The sequence below is a fragment of the Cibotium barometz genome, chromosome 61 (assembly GCF_041138505.1).
Source record: "Cibotium barometz isolate CiBa-2024 chromosome 61, ASM4113850v1, whole genome shotgun sequence".
NCBI classification, from domain to species: domain Eukaryota; kingdom Viridiplantae; phylum Streptophyta; class Polypodiopsida; order Cyatheales; family Cibotiaceae; genus Cibotium; species Cibotium barometz.
This window is the reverse complement of record NC_141106.1, coordinates 465,634-476,796: the sequence shown is the minus strand read 5'-3', so window position 1 is coordinate 476,796 and position 11,163 is coordinate 465,634.

Sequence of the window (11,163 nt, the reverse complement as noted above, 5' to 3'; positions counted from 1 at the left end):
GATGAGTGGTGCTAAGGGTACCAAGGGTTCCTTGTTTTTAAAGCAAGTATGGTTGCCCTGCAATCACTCGGCTATAACTACCATGCAATCCCTCAGCTATAACTACCACAGGATGAGAGTAGCGGGATCTACGGTTCTCATCCTGTTGCCATAGATCTACGGTCGAGATTGGGCGCCGATAGTAATCTCGGGCAAAACGGAGTACCCCCTCCCCCCACTAGGATTCGGACCCAGCACCTCGAGTGTCTGAACCGCAGGCTCTACCATTACGCTCATATGTGTTTCATGCAATAGGGGCAAATCATGTTTAATATATTCAAAACCTTCGTCTCACCGACCCACGAAGAAATCTCGGCCCAAGGGTAATCTCGACCACAGTAATCTCGGGTTGCTCGAGATTACTTCACGAGCCAGCAAATATTGGCCATAGATTTTTGGTGGCACAATGGGGGCCCTAGATCCCACAACTAGGACCCCATGGTAGATAAAGTTGAGGCCTACTTACCCCTCTAGCCCCTTGGTGGGACGCAGCTCTTATAAGTTGGCGGAGGGTAGTTATGAAAAGAAGGGATGATATTTTTTTAAGAGTTAAGGTTGAGTTTTGGGGTGGGTGTGGGTGTGAGGAAGGGGGAGAGAGAGAGGGGGAAGGGGAAGGGGGAAGGGGGTTGGGTTTAATGAATTTGCCTTTACATGTATGCATGCATGCCTTTACTCGTAGGCGTGTGTGTGTGTGTGTGTGTGTGTGTGTTCATTTACTTTTCACAAAAAAAGTGTGTCCATTTACTCCTTTAGAAGAGAAAGCAGAAATGGTAGTGCTAGATGTAATAATAAGAATACGAAGATGGCAAAGGTAGGATTAAATCTTGAGAGTGTGTGTTTTGGGGCCCAAAGGTGTGGGGACAAAGGATTTTTAATGCAAAAACGGTTCGATTATGCCACTAGGTTTCTTTTGTATGATATTAAGCTTTTCAAACAAGTAGAGTTGCTTTTAATCTATAATGCAAGAATGTGCAATACAAAATAAGACATCAATGTGGACATATTTGGAACTGGATGTGGGAATTGTCAATTGATACACCCAAAGATGTATATAATGTTCTTGAAGCAGATGTTTGTATATTGGATGTTGCGTTGCTGTCAATGTGTTTTTCCCAATTTGATATTCTTTAATACTTGAAAATGAGAGCCATATTGATTATCAAAAATTTGTCCTAGAAGGCTCCCAAAGGAAGTATAACACACAATACATTTTCTTTCCACTTTTGCATCCAATCCTATCTTTGCCCAAGAGTAAGACATTTAGCCAAAGGAATGCCCAAACAGGCATTACCTCTCCATCCTAGATAATCTTAAAACCTAACTCATCATCAATAGACCAGATAACTATTATCTCACTTTTGATCATTGATCTTAATGCTTCATTAAAAAATCACTAAAAGGCTTCCCAAAATTTTAAAGGAAAAATAAAGAAAGTGTGAGTGCAAATTGTTCCAAGAAGTGGCATTTGCCAAAAGACAACCTTAATCCTTCGACTCTTTCTTCATCTTGTGTGTGTTGAGGACCCCATGCTAAAGCATTCATGGCAACACCAAATAGGAGAGGAGACAATGGATAGCCCTTCCTAACACTTTTACCCAAGCTAATAAGTTAGGACCATATTCTTTGTAAGGGAATACAACATGCAATGTATACAAGGGAACACACACAAGAAGTAGAATCTTTCACATCATAAAAGTTTAAAACTCAAGTTGCACAATAACAGAGATAGAGAAGAATATTGTATTATTGAATTGATTATTGAAGGGATAAAATATTATTGAAGAACATTGCATTACTAAAGTGATATAATAAATGGCAAAGCCCTACACCTGTGTGGTCCTATGAAGGGAGCTTTGATTTGGTGATTCGGAAGTGCTAAGATGGAGACTATATGCTAGTAGAAGCTAGGGTCTCAGTGATTGATGAATTATGTTAAAAGGGTTGGTCGTGTATATATGTAGGCTTGTATACGTGGGGACCGGACATGGCATGATCATGTTAGTTCATTGTGCCACTCTTCATAGTATAGACCTAGCCCATAAAGATGAATTAGAAACTAGTTTGTAGCCCCCCACCTCTAATGGCCATCCAGGCTCATCTTGGGCCTCGTTCAAGCCTCTCAAATGTCAAGATAAGGTTTCCAAGTGTAAATTCAACCTATTTCATGTGTGGACCGTTATGGAATAATGAGTAGTAGCATGATATAGCCTATTTGTTGGTAGTGTACCAAATCTAATCCAAGCCATGTCTAAACCATCTAGGCCACCATTCATGAGACGAGGATGATCTGCTCAACAATGGCTACTCCTTATGATGGGGATGACTATACAAACATGAGCTAGCCGATTCCTAGACAATACAATATGAGGGTGGAGAATTAGTATCCAACACGCCCAAATATGAACTATCTATGTGATGCTCTCTTCCTCTACCACTCCTTTAGCTAAGGATCACCCAATTTGAGAACAATGAGGGGGGGGAGGGGGGCGCAGGGGGGGGGGAGTGAGCTTGAGCTCCTTGCAAGTGAACTTCTTTATGTGCATGTGCACGTGCGCGCGCGCGCGCACACACACACACACACACACAAGAGTTGATAATAAGTACATAAGAGAGAGACGGCTGAGTTTTCTTCTTACGTCTCTACAACCATAAAATAAAGATAAGAGTGCATGCTATAAGAGAAAGAATTCTACTACTTGAACATACAAGGTCCATATTGTGAACCCAACAATAATATGAGCTAGTATAACTATGCCAGCAAGAATGCCTAATTGCCTAAATCTTACAATTATAATATCTTGCATGATCCCATAATAATCAAGATTGGAGGCGAGAAGATTTATATCACTCACTCGCACTCACTCAACTCTCATGGTGGAGAAGATTGGAGGCGAGAAGATTTATATCACTCACTCACTCAACTCTCATGGAGAAAGTTAGCCAATACTCTAGAATCAAAGGTTATTCTTGTCTTATCTATATACTTCATGCAAAAGTGACGACCATGTGACTATAGTCTCTAAATTTACAATACTACAATAAACATTTAAGCAATAATACGAGAAAATTAATTAAATATGATTATGTATGTGCTTCAACTTACCTATATGCCAGTTGCATCCGCTTGCAAACTTTGTATCTTGCACACTATGATCCTTTCACCATTATCCCTTTCTTGCTTGAGTATTATCTATCCATCTAAGTGACATATCTATGAGGAGAAGTGCAAGCTTGGGTGGGTATGGAAGATATCTATATCTTCTCTTAGAAAGTCTTCTAGCATTTGTTCTTTCTATATGTTCCTCTTTATACCTATTAATCCACTTTTGCATTTCTAGAGAATTCAAGTTTGATTTTATGTCGTAAGGATTCATCCATCTTATGAGAGTGATCTCATTTCCGTATGGTACCTCCCCAACTATGTGTTCATCATCTTTGTTATGCCAAAATCGAGCCATACGTGGATCTATTTGACTAGGAAACTCATAGATATGTGCTCATCATCTTTGTTGTACTAAAGTCGAGGCATACGTGGATCTATTTAACTAACTAAAGAAACTCAGAGATATATATTAGTGATTCTTGAACTAGCCAACCAACTACCTTGCTCCCTTCAAGCTTTACCCTTTGCCTCACAAAACCCTTTAAGGTCTTCATAAATCTTTCCAAAAATAACATCCATCAACAATGGATAGTCCTTGCTATTACAACCTCATCTACAATGTGTACCAATAAGTGCATTTGGATAGTGAGAATAGACGTTGGAAAATGCTTCCCAATTAAGCACACTACTTCTATTTGAGTTAATTCTTACGTGGTCAATAGATTGTAAGTTGATCTCCTTTAAAGAAATCCATCTTACTAATCGATCGATCTTATAAATGGGAATCCTATGCCTTTAGTTATGAAGCCTTTAATTGCAATAGGAAGCAAAAACTACAAAGCAACACCATTTACAAACATACATTAGTGAGTTAAGAAACTTTCATCAGTGATGATTGAGAAAGTCTCAAATAAAAGAACTTGAAAGTTTACACACTTATAAGAACTTGTGCCAATCATGAGACTTCAAGCCACTCAACTTAGTAATTTTTGTGAAGGCACCCTTGAGGCAACATTTGAACATTCTTTATGGAATTTATGGAATTCCCTAAGTGCCAGCATATCTTGCTTCTTCACACTTAACCACTATCCTCACACTTGGGATCTTCAAGGCTCTTCATTCCTTTGATCAACTCCATAGAAATCACCCATCACTTCATGTCGTTCACACCTTTGGCCTTTACATGACATGGTTTTGTCTTCTTGGAGCCTACAAAGTACACACACACACACACACACACACACACACATCCACACGAGGGGGATGATCTCCCCTTCCTTTGGAAGAATCTTCATCTCCTCATTGGAGGAGCCTTCATGTCATTATCACCTCATTGGAGGAGTCTTCATGTCATCATCTCCTCATTGGAGGAGTCTTCATGTCATCATCACCTCATTGGAGAAGAATGAAATTTGAGGAGATTTCTCCTCTTCCTTTGGAAGAGTCTTCATCTCCTCATTGGAGGAGTCTTCATGTCATCATCAAACTCATTGGAGGAGAACGACATTTGAAGAGCTTTCTCCTTGCCTTGGTGTGCACCCTTTGGTGCCTTGCTCTTTAACTTTGCCTTTTGTTTTCAGGTTTATTAAAGATAAGCTTGAGAACCTATTTGAGATTCATCTCTATATTTTCTTGAAGTTATTCTTTGTCTTAGACTTCATCTTCAATTTTAAATTCGATGATGAAGATGAACTTGATGATTATGAAAATCTATTTAAGCTTCTCATTTTTCCATTCCTTTTCACCACAAATGAGGAATCCATACTTCAATTCAATTTGACAATTTGCATGAACACCCTTGGTAATAATTGTTGAAGTCTTCTTTGAAGTTAATGCAAATTGCTTTTGCATGTGAATAGCCTCTTTTAACCTTAAAGAAATTAAGGTTGTTTAAACCTTTTGTATGTGAATAGCCTCTTGAAGCTATTAAGGTTCCTTTAACCTTTTAAAGAAATTAAGGTTGTTTTAACCTTTTGTATGTGAATAGCATCTTGAGGTTGTTTTGACCTTTTAAAGAAATTAAGATTTATTTTTGTTAGTTAAACCTTTTGTTTTTTTCTCTTCTATTTGTTGTGCATGTTTGTGTTGGCAATGACTGCTTCAAAGGCTTCCAAGATTCTTGCTTATTTGTCTTATCACTAGTTGAGCATTGGTACTGCTCTTTGAAGCTAGCATGGGTTTTAGTCGTGCTTGCTTCAAGCATTGACACATAGTACGTTCAAGCAATGGCCTCTCTCTCTTTCACATTGCATATGCATAGGAAGTAGACCAAACAATGGAAGAGAATAGTGAATTGAATTATACATAACAAAAAGAATCACACACTTACATTGGTTGAAGTTGAAGATGGTTGCCACCTTTCACGTGAAACCAATAACCTTTAGCATGACCACTCACTAGTGCTCAATTACACCCTTTCACATCTCTATCGAAAAAAGTGTAAAATGGTGATTTATATAAATGGGGTTGAACGCATGTGATATGGACATCTCTTAAAGAGTGACCACCCTAGGGAATTTATAAACAAGGGCTTGAACGCACATGATACGGACATCTCTTGAAGAGTGACTGCCCTAGGGGCATGTGGGTTGGGATACTCCACTAAAGGGTGTGATGTAGCAAATTCATTTACCATCTCTAAACATAACCCAATGCTATTGATATGGGGTGGAGCAAGAGAAGTTATATGTTTGTGCACGTCCATAGGTAGCATCTCCACTAATGGGCATTTATTGTGCACATTTGTTTTGCACAATCCCAAGGGCTACTAGCCTCTACGCATGGCACATTGGGACTTCATGAAGATGCCACCAGAGAATCCAACCTTCTTGCCCAATTGCATGGCTAACACATCTACCACCACCTTTTCCCATATCCATTTTCACCACAACATCATCACTGCCTATTACACCCTCGCAGAGTGCATAATGGCCATTTTTGCCCTAGAGAAAACATGCATCAGTGGTGTTGGCAGTCTTCTTTCTGAAGACTTTTAAATGGTTTTCCTTTCGAGAAAGTTTTAAAAAAAACCTAAACCTCTTTATATCTCTATGCTTATTGTGGTCAGGTTTTTTGCATAAGCAAGTGTCTGTCCCAAACTTTCGTCCATGATTTTTTGATTCATTCCAAATATCACAAAGCTTACTTGGAAGATTTACTATTTTGTGGTAGCTTTTTATCATTATTGAGGCTCTTTTGTCTCTACACATTTATTGTAGAGTGAGAGGAATGCGCGTGTGCACTTCTCCAAATGTGTAGTTGGTTGCAAACCTTTGTTTCTAGCTGCATCTTTTGAGGTCTAAAGGTCTTTTATAACCTTCTCTAAAAGCTCCTTTGGATAAGAGTTTATGTAGAAATTCTTCATCAAGGAATTATTCCAAAGTTGGCCCTCATAGATTAGATTTTAAATCTTTTCCTAGTATTGACAAATCTTGGTCACAACACTTCATCCTCAAGAACTGATTTCTGTAATGCTCCTTTTCATCTACTTCTTCTCCAAAGAATTGTTTTAGGAGAAGCTTCTAAAGGGAAGAGATTCCCTTACCTAACACAATGGTATATACATCAATAAGCAATCTATACCACCAAGTTCTAAGGTTTATTTCAAATAATATGATGAGGGTGAGCATTACCTGATTTTTATCCTTCTTTCGATGGTTATCTTTATGAAGTAGTAAGCAGCCATTCTCTCAAGTACTCCTCTAGCTTGTTGTATGGTTAGTTCATCTAGATTGATTAAATACAATCCTTTAGGCTTTTCAAAGGGGACTACTTCCATATTTACCTTTCCTTTGTTTTTTATGATCAGCTTTGCCTTTGCTAGTCATTTCTTGTAGTCAAAGACCCTTTTTGTGAGTCATCGAATTCCTTTTTCCCAATTGTATGTGAAAAAATATCTTTGTCATCTTCTTCATCCCCATTCTATAGAAAATAGGGTGTCTCTCGGCTAGGGGTGGCATGACCCATCTTCCAAGATTGTCTATACTTTCTTCAAGGACATGGAATTTTCTACCATTACTTGTATCTTCTTGAGAAAATAGGGTGTCTCTCGGCTAGGGGTGGCATGACCCATCTTCCAAGATTGTCTATACTTTCTTCAAAGACATGGAATTTTCTACCATTACTTGTATCTTCTCTCCATTGTATATGTGCTTTTATGAGAAATTTAGTGTAGAAAGGGGCTTCTTGTAAACATAAATGTTGGAGGCTTAGTGTCTGCCTCTATGGTTTCTAGAGATTCTTAATCATCAGATTTTGTAGATAATTCTTGACTAGTTGGAAGTCAGGCTTAGAATTTATACCTAATATCCTAGGTTCCTTTTATGTTCTGGCAAGCTTTAACTGTTTAAGAATCCTCACAGTGCTTTCCCATTTCTCTTCTACATCAATGCTTTGTTTTTGTATGTCCTCTTTTATATATGGCTGAATTACCGCAACCATTTCAATTGTAAGAGTTGGCATGCTAGTAGGAGATGCTTCAGTAAAATTAGCTGCAAGGACTGGGGTACTTTTCTTTCAAGAATCTATTCAGCCTAGCTATATTATTTTAAAGAAAGCCTGTGATTTCATAAAAGCCTATTCGCATTCTTGACATAATTAGATCAAGTCTTTCATTAATCTTTAACATTGTCTGTCTCATTTAGATTGCTCTTTCATTGATAGTTAAGAGAGCTTTAGTTTGCCAAAGCGAAAGCAGAGCTTATCAAAAGTAACTAGCGAAGGTAGAGCTTATCACAGAAGTAACAAGGGAGAGGTAAATGTTATGGCTCACCCTAACCCTCCTTGAAACATATCCAATAAGAGATTACTTTCCAATGGCCGAGCTCGTAACCCTCGAGGTCTCCAAGCTCTACAACTCCTTGATAATCAATTCCACTGTGCCTCTTGCGAGCGTTGTCACACCGTCGCATTGCACTACGGGTACTCGTCCCTCCTCTCACCTCACTTCACTCACATAAACTCACTAGCATGCATTAGTGAGAGAGATTAGCAAGAGCCAGACTCAATTTCACAATGGGAGAGTATGTTGTATTATGAGAGATATTCAATTATATACATGGCTATAAGTGTTCACACTTACTTAAACTGTGGCCAACTGGGCACTTTAGGCTCATAAGAGACCTAATGCTATTACAATGACTACTCTCATAATATATCCATGAAGTACATCACTTAGGACTTCATCCTAACTTGCTACCCCATGCTCTTGAAGTGGGAATCGCCATAAATACTCCATCACACTATTACGGGCGCCTGTCCAAGTTGTAGCTTTGGACACTATTACTTCATATCTTGAATGTATGACCCTTTGATGTATCCATCCTGACTCCTTGATGTAAGATAATGACGGTAGATCTTGTTAACACCCTAGGAATGGATTAACATCCCCCCTTCTTGGGGGCGATCGCATCCTTCGTGATCGCGTTGAAGACTTTTGTGTGGGGAGATGGACAAGCTTTGTCGATGGCTTTGATGTTGATTGACCTTCAATGTTCTTTGTTTCTCCAGAAGGAATAAGAAAAGCTAGTTAGTGAATGAAAAGGTTAGTGGTTTTTTGGGAATTCCTAATGGGGTGGGGGTGGGGTTTTTTGCGAGTGATTGCATTTTTATATTTGTGTGAGCATGTTTTTTATTTATTTTTTTGCTCATTCCTTTTTTTTGGCAATCATAAGCAAGGTTACATGTGATTTGTGTTAGTGGGGAAACTAAGAGATGTTAATAATGGGAGAGAAGAGAGGGAAGGATCCGAAGGAACGTAGACATTATCATCAGAATGAGATGGTGATTCTCAGTTCCTCATCATTTGAAGAAATTGGTCTTCGATGATGTCCCTTTGTGTCGCAGGATTCTTGTCCAATGTTGTTGAGTAGGACATGTTCCTGCATGCTTCTTCCCATGTGCTTTTCATATTTTTATGTATATTTAAGTGCTCTTATGAAGTAGATATACATGAAGTATAAGAATTGAGTCAAATAGACTCTTATTGAGTTGCTGCTTTTTGTTAAAGTAGCCACTTGTTGAAGTAGCCACTTGTTGGCGAGGTTGAAAGAATTATGTTGACGTGCGAGGCTAATATAGATATCTTCACTAAGAATTGGAAATGATTGCTTTGTGAAGATGGTAGCGTTGTTCGGAGAGGTTTGTAATTTGAAGGAAAATTCCAAGCGATGGGTTGTACTATGACTAGGCTTTTGTCCACCATGGCCCCCCTATCCAGAGATGTACTTGGAAGTTGTTGATGGTGAGGCTTTGGTGCAAATGTCCTCCAGTGCATGAGTATGGATATGTACTCACAGAGCAATTGAAACATTAATTTAACCAAAAGAATAGTAAGCTATAAGCTTAACAAGTATATAATGGCTATTGAAGATCGTTTTGGGAAGGTGTTAATGTGTGAGATGGCTTAATCCGTGATATGGCTTAAATCATGAAAGTGTAGGTTCTTAAGCTGTGAGAAACCTGAACTCGTGAAATTGCAAGTTTTTTGGCCCGTGAAGGATTATTCCGTGAAATGGCCTAAACTCGTGAAAGGTAATCCCGTGAAATGGTGTCTCTGTGAAAGTGCAGGTTTTTAGGCCGTGAAGGGTTTTTCTGTGAAATGGCCTAAATCCGTGAAAGGTAATCCCGTGAAATGGTGTTTCCCATGAAAGTGCAGGTTTTTAGGCCGTGAAGGGTTATTCTGTGAAATGGCCTAAACCCGTGAAAGATAATCCCATGAAATGGTGTCTTTGTGAAAGTGCAGGATTCTAGGTCGTTGAAGGGTTATTCCGTTAAATAGCTTAAAGTGAAAGGTAATCCCATGAAACGGTGTCTCCGTGAAACTGTAGGTTTTTAGGCCATGAAGGGTTATTTCGTAAAATGGCCTAAACTTGTGAAAGGTAATCCCGTGAAAGTGCAAGTTTTGACCCTGTGAAGTTGTAGGTTTTGATCCCTTGAAGTCACAGGTTTTGATCACGTGAGATTGTCAATTTTTGACCCCGATGGTTTTTTGATTTGAAATGACTCTATAGGTCAGCTAGGGCATGACATACGAGCAATAGGTTCTTGTGCACTTATGCTTCACATCCAGAGGGGTGACAAGAGCATTATTATTCTGTCTCGTTGATGCACTCATAAGTCTCCGTTTGTAGACGTGGGTATTGATTCTTAAATTTGTTGCTCAAATGTTATCGAGGTGGTAGGTACGACTGATGGTTGGTTGATTGAACACACAAGCTCTTGTGTAGGTGCTGAATGCACACAATAGTGGTTGAGTGACTTGCTTGGTGTTGCTTGGTTCTGCATTCTTGTCGAACTTTAGGTGAAGCTGTTGGGGTTGACATTAAGATACCTTGATTTTTGTTGTCTTGGTGGATTTTTCTTCTTGTTAGAAGTGGAAGGTTGTGAGCCCTCCTTCACATTTGTGGTGCTGAGGCTGTAGGTTTGAGACTCATGGTTATTTTTGATGATGATGAGGCTAGAGTCTCTTGTGGAGTGGCTGTCGACGATGATGATGAGGCTAGAGTCTCTTGTGGAGTGGCTGTCGATGATGAGGCTTTCGAGCATGCGGTTGTCTCCTTTGGTGAAGTTTGTCGATGAAGAGACATAGGCTCTCCGAGGCTTTTCCTTGAGTTCCTTGTTGTGAGAGATAGATGGTTGCGTGGGGGAAACTTCTTCAGGAATAGCTGTTGATTGCAAGGTTTTGGCATTGAAATTCGTTGGTGAGGATGGGGTTGAAGGACTAGATGCTTTATCGGAGTTGGTCATTGACAAAGATGGTAGGTCATTGTGTAGAGGGGCTTCTGTGGAAGAGGCTTGTAACCTTTTGCATTCAGCATCATAGAAATCCATTAAAGTTGGATCCTCTTCCTTGCAGTATGGTATTGTAAACTTTTTGTCGTTGATCATCGTGATGACTTTATCGCTAGCAAAGCACAGTGGTGCTTGGGTAGCAATAGTCTATTTATGTCCCAAGATTAAATATACTTCCAAAACATACTCAACCACAAAAAACTTGCAAGTAAGGGGGTTAGTTTTAATAT